Genomic DNA, 7,490 nt, shown 5'->3' with positions numbered 1-7,490 from the left:
TGTCCTCGAGGAACTTGCAGCCGGGGAGACAGACAGGAAGCTGGTTAACAAGCAAACAAAGGCCCACTCGGCGCCTGTGCTGTGCATCTGTGCCGCGCGGTAACAGTAGCACATGTGTGTCTCCACTCTCGTCACCTTTTCCACCCCCTCATTTGACAGCACCCTTAGCACCCGCCACCAGCTGGAACTGGCCTCTTCCTTTGCCTGTCAGTTCACTGCCTGCCTGTACCACCCGCCCGAGCCTTGTCAGGGCAGGGTCTTGCTTGTCTCCTTCCCTGACATGTGGCCTGGACATAGTAGGTGCTCAGTGAATATTTACTGAATGAATGAATGAGTGAACGGGTTGTGAGGCTCACATGAAGTAACGAATGGACGCTGCTGTGCTCAGGGCCTGCTCGCAGTAAGCACCAAGTGAGTGTCAGCTGCTGGTGTTACTACCTGCTTGGCTTGAAAACCCGCGCTCTAGATCTCTGCGCTGATGCTGAGCTGAGCAGAATCGCACCAGCCCACCCCTGGCTTCCAGACCTTTCCACAGTGAGGGGTTCAGCCTGGTGCCAGGTGACTGCAGGGCTGAGGGCGGGCGCTCAGGCACAGCCCAGCACCCGCTCGACCAGCCTCAGCCATCATCCACAAACTGCGAGGACTCCTGGCTCCCCAGTCAGCCCTGAGTCAGCGGGTGTGACGGTGGCAGGTGTGCAAAGGTGGGAGCTCTGCCTGCCGGTGTTCCGCCGTCCCAGGACGTATTTCTTTCGATGACCACCAGGTGGCAGCACTTCCCCAGGAATATGGGAGGCGAGGCTTGTGCTCTTGCGGGTTGAATCTGAGACTCAGAGCCCCAGAGACAGAATCTTCGAGGGGACCCAGGCCCAGAGAGGGGTTAGAACTTGCCCGAGGTCATATGGCTTTCAGTGATAGGGCCAGGCTGCAAGAGAGGCCACGCACCTGCCTGGAGAGACTCAGGAGCCGCAGCAGCAGGGAGGAGGAGGAAGAGGAGGAGGAGGGTTGAGCTGAAGGGAGGGTCTGAGCACCAGCCCCGGCTCAGCCCCCTGGAAGTGGGTGAATGTCCTCATCTCGATTTCGACCCCCAGAACAGCGCCTGTCCTTGAGGAAGGTGCTCCGGCCATGCCTTCTGAGGCCCTTGCTGGCCTCCTTCTTGCCCGTGACCCCAGCAGAGGTGGGGTTCGTCCTGTGCTCCCCCCGGGACGTGCACAGTGGTCTTATCATGCCAGCACTGCCCCCGGTGTCGTCTCCCTCGCCAGACTGATTCCTTGAGGACAGGGGCTGTCCTCGTACCCACCACCGCCTGCCATAGGAAGCCTTTTTGCCTTTCCCTCTTCTCAGCACGGGCACCACCAGCTCGTTCTCAGGACTCAGCTGAGATGCTGCCTCCTCCAGGAAGGCTTCGCTGGCCTTTGGCCTGGGCACGAGCCCCTCCTCCGGGCCCACACAACGCCCTGCCCTGGCTCCGTGTGGGACGGTGAGGCCCCTGGGGCGGGGACTGTCCTGCAGACTCTGAGCCTCTGACACAGGGGTCTTCAGTCTGCAGCAGACATCGAGGTCGCCCACGGAGCCTTGTGAAACGCAGCCTCCAGGTTCTCCCCTTCCCCAGGGATTCTGACCCCACAGGTCTGAGGTGGAGCCCAGGAATCTGCATTTAAGACACTTCCCAGACGAGTCTGATGCCGAGGCCATCGCCCTGCTCTCTGCAGTGGTTTGGGAAAATGATTATGAGGAAGGACAGCAAAACCCTCTGATATCTGTGCTGTGTGAATCACAAAGCACTTTTGCACTGTTTCTCCTTTTTATCTCCATCTTTCTAACTACTATCTTGGGAGGATCCAATCCTCACTCTGCAGACGTTCCAGGCTCAGAGACAAAGGGCAACTTGCCTGAGACCTCCCAGCTGGAACAACAGCTCGGATTCGAGGCCATCCTGGGGTGGGAGAACTACAGTGTAGGTTGAAGTCTCCGGGTGTGGACAATGCTGTTTTCCCAGAATCCAAATTCAGGATCTGTACTTGACCTGGTGACTCTAGCCCTGTGGAAGAGACATTAGCCACTGCCACTGTCCAGGTTCAGGCCTTCCCCGAGACATCCGGCACTCCTGACCCCTCTCTGCCCATCTCCTGGGTCCAGAAAACGTCTCCTCTCATATAACTGCCACAGCTATTTCCACAAGCACTGCATTCGCAGCCAGGTTTTGTGCTAGGCTCTTGCACAATTCAGAGACAGGCAAGAAGAGGCTCCTGCCCCCCAGGGACTTTTCATCCAGCTGGAAAGACAAGAAGTGCTTACTTTGGTGATGGAATAAAGTACCTGAACCTTCCTTCACTCAAATAAATTCATGGTCCCAACGGGACTTCTCAACTGGCTAGAACAGGTTCCTGTGCTGTGGGTGCTGACCCAGGTGACCCTGTCTACTAAAAAATGAAGTGGGTCGTGACATTTTCACATTAACAGGTATTACGAAGCAATCCGATGTTCTCGTTTGTCACAGTGACACCTGTTGATCGGGTCCAACCCTCCTATGGAGACGGGAGTGCCAGGGATTATAAAGTCAGTAGAGAAAGAGAACCCAGGAAGAGGGAAGACAAGGAGAAGCATTTGATAATTTGTCCAGATAAGAACCCTAAGCCCCAATCTTAAAGGGGAAAAGCCCTCCTTGATAAAATACAAGCATGTAATAAGTTAATCACTGCAGAATTGACTCGGGGAAACCATGAAGGGATTTGCCAAGGCAATGCGTAGCAAATTGCCAGATGAATGAGCCAAATAACAAATGCTCAGGAGCTTAGGAAAAGGAGCAAGATTTGTGAGATGGGGCTAGCTGGAAAGGCTGCCTGGGAGAGGTGGGTCAGAGCTGGATCTAGGGACCAGGAAGGACAAAGCAGAAAAGAGGGCATGGGCATCTTGCCCTCACCTGGGAAGAGGGGCCAGAGTGGGTTGGGAGTTTGGAGTTCCAAGTGCCATGTGCCATGCGAATTGTTTACAAAGCACTCACATCTGTTTCTCCCTTTTATCTTGACCTTCACAAATACCTGTTGGGAGGGGTCATCTTCCCCATCCTATTGGTACCTGAGGTGCAGAGTTAAGTGGTGACTTGCCCGAGATCCCGCAGCTACAAATGGCAGGGCCTGGGCGTGGGCTAGCGCAGTCATCAGGGGGAAGAGCCGCGGTCCATGTCAAAGCGTCAGGGTTTGGAGGCTGCTGCTCTTTAAATTGAAATTCTGGCCTGAAAACAGGGCTTGGTGGTCCCAGCCCTAGCTCTGCCGCAAACACCTGTGATCCACGGGGACGCTGCTTCTCTGAGCCTCAGTTTCCTTACCTGCCCCATGTGGCTGACAGGACTTGCTCTCTTCCCACAGAGTAGTGGTGAGCTCTAAAATCCCGTGGAAGTGATCTGACTGCAGACAGTGGGTGCGTGGGAAGGTTGCTGCTGTCGTGGCATTCTGCAGATCTGCCGGGACTCAGATTAGCTCCCTGAGGAGGGGTGGGGTGGGGCTTCCGCCAGCCCCTGCATCCCTCCTTCCTCCACGCCCCAGAGGCAGCTGGGAAGGAAGCTGGGTAGGCCTGGCCCCATGCTGCCCAGGTGAGCTGGGTGCCAGGGTTCTGGCTCTGGGAGAGCCCACCTCCTCCAGGGAACCCACTTTACACAGTGCAGGGGCAGCAGGGTTGGCAAAGAGATGACATTCGGACTCCTCGGCCGGGAAACACTGATGGCATTTCCTGAGCCTCAGGCACATGGGGCTGTGACCCTCAGTGGGGCCCCAGGGGGCTGCTCCTCAGGACTACGGAGGGACGTGGGGGCACGAGGAATCTTTCACCAAATACCTCAATGCCCTTAGTCTGCATATGGGGAAACTGAGACACATAAAGGGAAAGGAAGGCAACACGTGCAACCTGTCCTTAATTAGCAGGCTGGCTGAAGGCCCCTCCCTGCTCCCGGGCTAGCGTGCAGACGTTCAGCGGACACTGGACGAGGCGGCAGGAGTCTCAGGACCACGGTCTGGATCTCGTCCCAACTCTGCGTGGCTCTGGACAGAAGCACTTCCTCTCTCTGCCGCAGTTTCATAACCAGCTCCATAGCAAGAAAATGTTTTCTCAACGGTGCTTTTGGTTCCCTCGTATTTCACACTTGATCTTAGCCAGAAGCCCGAGAAGCGATTCCCTCATATTTCAAATGAATTTTCAGTGTTCACATTGTGGCTGGGGCCGACAGCTCTAAGTGACCTTGACAGTGAGTTTTATCTCAGCCCTGGTAGCTGAGCGGCTACAGTCTCAAAATAGGCAGAAAGTAGACAGGGAACTCTTGGTAAGGTTTGCTGACCAGAACTTTGCAACTTTCTGTTGCACTGATGCCTTCTCCTTTGAGTTTCTTTCCCAGAAATGGCAGAACCTCCTACAGCCACAAGATAACCACAAAGGCTCACACCGCCTGTTCGTCCAGAGAACACAAGATTAGCGATACCCCACCACAAACCATGCCCAAAGACCCACTGAGCCTGTGTACAAGGCTGAAAGACTGACCAATATTAGCCCCTAGCTCATTATAATACAAAATTCCTGTCCTGGGAGGGACTTAGCTGCCATTTTTTGATCATGGGGCATGTGTACGAGCATGATTCCTCACTGCGCTTGCGTGCCCTGTGCTCCACCCCAAACACACAGTGATGCTCACTCCCCTCACGGATTATTCATTTCACCTGCAGAAAACCCCCTGACCCTGTTGGTTGGGGTGGGGGATTTGAGGCAGTTCATACCTCCCCCTCCCAGAAGATGCGTCTGCAACAATTCATTTCTTCCTCGACAGTCCTCGCTGTCTTAGTAATCGGCTTTCTGTGCGGCAAACAGCATTGAACCCCCTTGTGGGTTCGTTAACAATTTGGGGGCTCATGCGGGACCCACTGCTCATGGTTTGGTGGCCATGGAACGGGGAGAGATTTTAAAGCCCCCTTTGCAGCTGCCTGGCTGAGTTTCTGCTGGAGGTTGGTTTTGGTTTCTCCCACCGAGTCCGAGTTCACCGTCACCAGCCCCAAACACATCCCTGATTGTCAGGGAAGAATGAACCTTTGACCTCTGGATTTTGGCATTTGCGTCAGGACAGGTGAGTGTTATTTTAAGGTACCACGAGCGGAGTAACTTGTCTCTCCATTTGGGGAATTTCTCTGGACTTCCCGTTTAGGCTGCAGGCCTCGGCCATTTGGGAGAGTAGGACCTGCCGGCTCCTCTCTCCATTTGGGAGTTCGGGGCCAATCCTACCGGGTTGGAAGCCCCAACCGCTCATGTGGGAGAGCAGGACCTCCGACTGTATTTGGCACTCCTTAGGCTCATGTGCTGGCACTGCAGGCCATTTGGCGCATGTGTGTTTGTGTGTGTGACTGTGGGAAATAAGAATTCAATTCCGGACGTAGCCCTTTGGGTTGCATTCTTCAAAGCTGGTCTGAATACAGTGATGAGCCTATGAAGATGAAAAGATCAGTATATTTGTGTAATACTACCTGGCCCCAGTGCTCTCTCAGGTCTGGGGAGACATGGCCCCCTAATGGCTCATTGAGCGACAATACTACTCTCCAGTAAGATTTGTTTTGTCACCGCGTTGGGAAATGGGATGAAATCCCATATGCACAGCCTTTATGCGTCTGTATCAAAACGAGCCAGGTCAAATCAAATGCAAGACTCTAATATAGAGGTCAGAAGCCTTCAAGAAGTTCAGGGAGCAAGTCAGATCTAAGAATCCCGTCTTGCCATCAGAAGGAAACCCGCATGCTGAAGACGACCTTTGGCAGCCGTAGCAGTGGCTCCAGCTGTGGCTGCGCAGGCTCAGGCTCTGGCTCCAGCTCTGATTTCTTTCAGAGATCACGCTCCTCACTCTCCTGCCCTTCTTACGACTCTGGACCCCTTTCTTCCCTCCAGCCGTCTATCCTTGGCTTTCTTCCTTCTCTGAGAACAGCCATGGTCTCTCCTTCACACATCTGGCAGGGCGCAGAGTTTGCCTGATATCCAGCAGAAGTTACAGAAGTTAGTGGGGGGGTTCTCACTTTCCCCATATCTCATTTGGTTGAAGTGACTTATAAGGTCTTTAAAAACCATGAACGGATTAAAGAACAGCAAAAAGAAAGGTATATGAAATGAAACAACAGGCAAAACTTTTGGCAACAGTTCCGACAGAAAATTCTAGGGTGTCCCCTCAACAGGGACCATTGCCCCACAGAGGAAAAAGATTAAGAGGAAAAATTCCCTTAAAAAAGGACCAGTGTTGCCTACGGCAAGAAGCGTCATTGGAGGAAGGATTGTCTTAAGTTACAACAAAAGAGTGATGGGAACCTACCGCACAGCTGATGGGGCTGAATGCAGAAGATACGGAATGAGGATCTCTAGGGCGCCCCAGAATCCGTGGGAATCACAGCCAGCGATTAAGATCTCCCACCAGGAGCCCAGGGTAACCGTAAAAGTGGGAGAAAAACTGATTGATTTCCTAATTGGTACTGGTGCAACCTACTCCGTTTTAAGCCTTAAATTGGCTAAGCTTACTAAAGGCTCAATGCCGGTGATCGGGATAGCCAGAGAACCTTCCCAAAAGTATTTTCTGCAGCCACTGGACTGTGCTATTGGGAATTCTTTCCTCACATACAGCTTTCTGTGCATGCTGAGCGCCCCCTCCCATTGCTGGGCTGAGACCTTCTCTGTAAATTGCAGGCTCAGGTGACCTTTCAGAATGAACAAGTGCGTATTGCAGTCCCCCCCAGAACACACCCGTGCCTTGCAAGCAGCTCTGCTCGCCCCCTTGGCTGTCCCTCAAGAGCTGCCTGCGGAAGTCCTCAATTGAATGAACCCGGAGGTATGGGCTACCGGACAACCTGGAAGGGCAGACATGGACCCTGTTCATATCGGGATAAAACTGGGAATTTCCCCTCCTCGACTCAAGCAGTATCCACTAAAGCTTCAGGCTAGGGAGGGCTGTCAATCCCTTGTTATGGACCTTTTATAATATGGACTTCTCCAGCCTTGTCACTCTCCTTATAACACTCCCATTTTGCCAGTTCAAACACCTGGAACTCAGGAATATCAGTTTGTTCAGGATCTGAGAGCAATAAACCAAATACTGGAAGACATTCATTCTGTGGTACCTAATCCTTTTTTTTTCCTTTTTTCTTTTCCTTCTGATTCTGTCCTCAGATGGTGGTACCTAATCCTTATACTCTTCCTACCACTCTATCTAGTAATTTGGCTTGGTTTTCAGTGATAGACTTAAAAGTTGCCTTTTGCATTCCCCTTGCTCCTGAATCCCAAAAACTCTTTGCTTTCAAATGGGAGGATTTAAGGACTAAAACCAAACGCCAGTATTGTTGGACTGTCCTCCTCCAGGGATTTAAAAATTCTCCAACCATCTTTGGAGAAATTCTAGCTAGAGATTTAAGAAAAATAATTTTAGAAAAGGGAGTAATTTTACAGTATGTAGATGACATTTTGATTATAAGTGAAAATGAAGC

The sequence above is a fragment of the Propithecus coquereli genome, unplaced genomic scaffold (assembly GCF_000956105.1).
Source record: "Propithecus coquereli isolate 6110/MARCELLA unplaced genomic scaffold, Pcoq_1.0 Scaffold126, whole genome shotgun sequence".
NCBI lineage: Eukaryota > Metazoa > Chordata > Mammalia > Primates > Indriidae > Propithecus > Propithecus coquereli.
The sequence above is the reverse complement of the archived record's forward strand: the minus strand, read 5'-3'. Positions refer to the sequence as shown.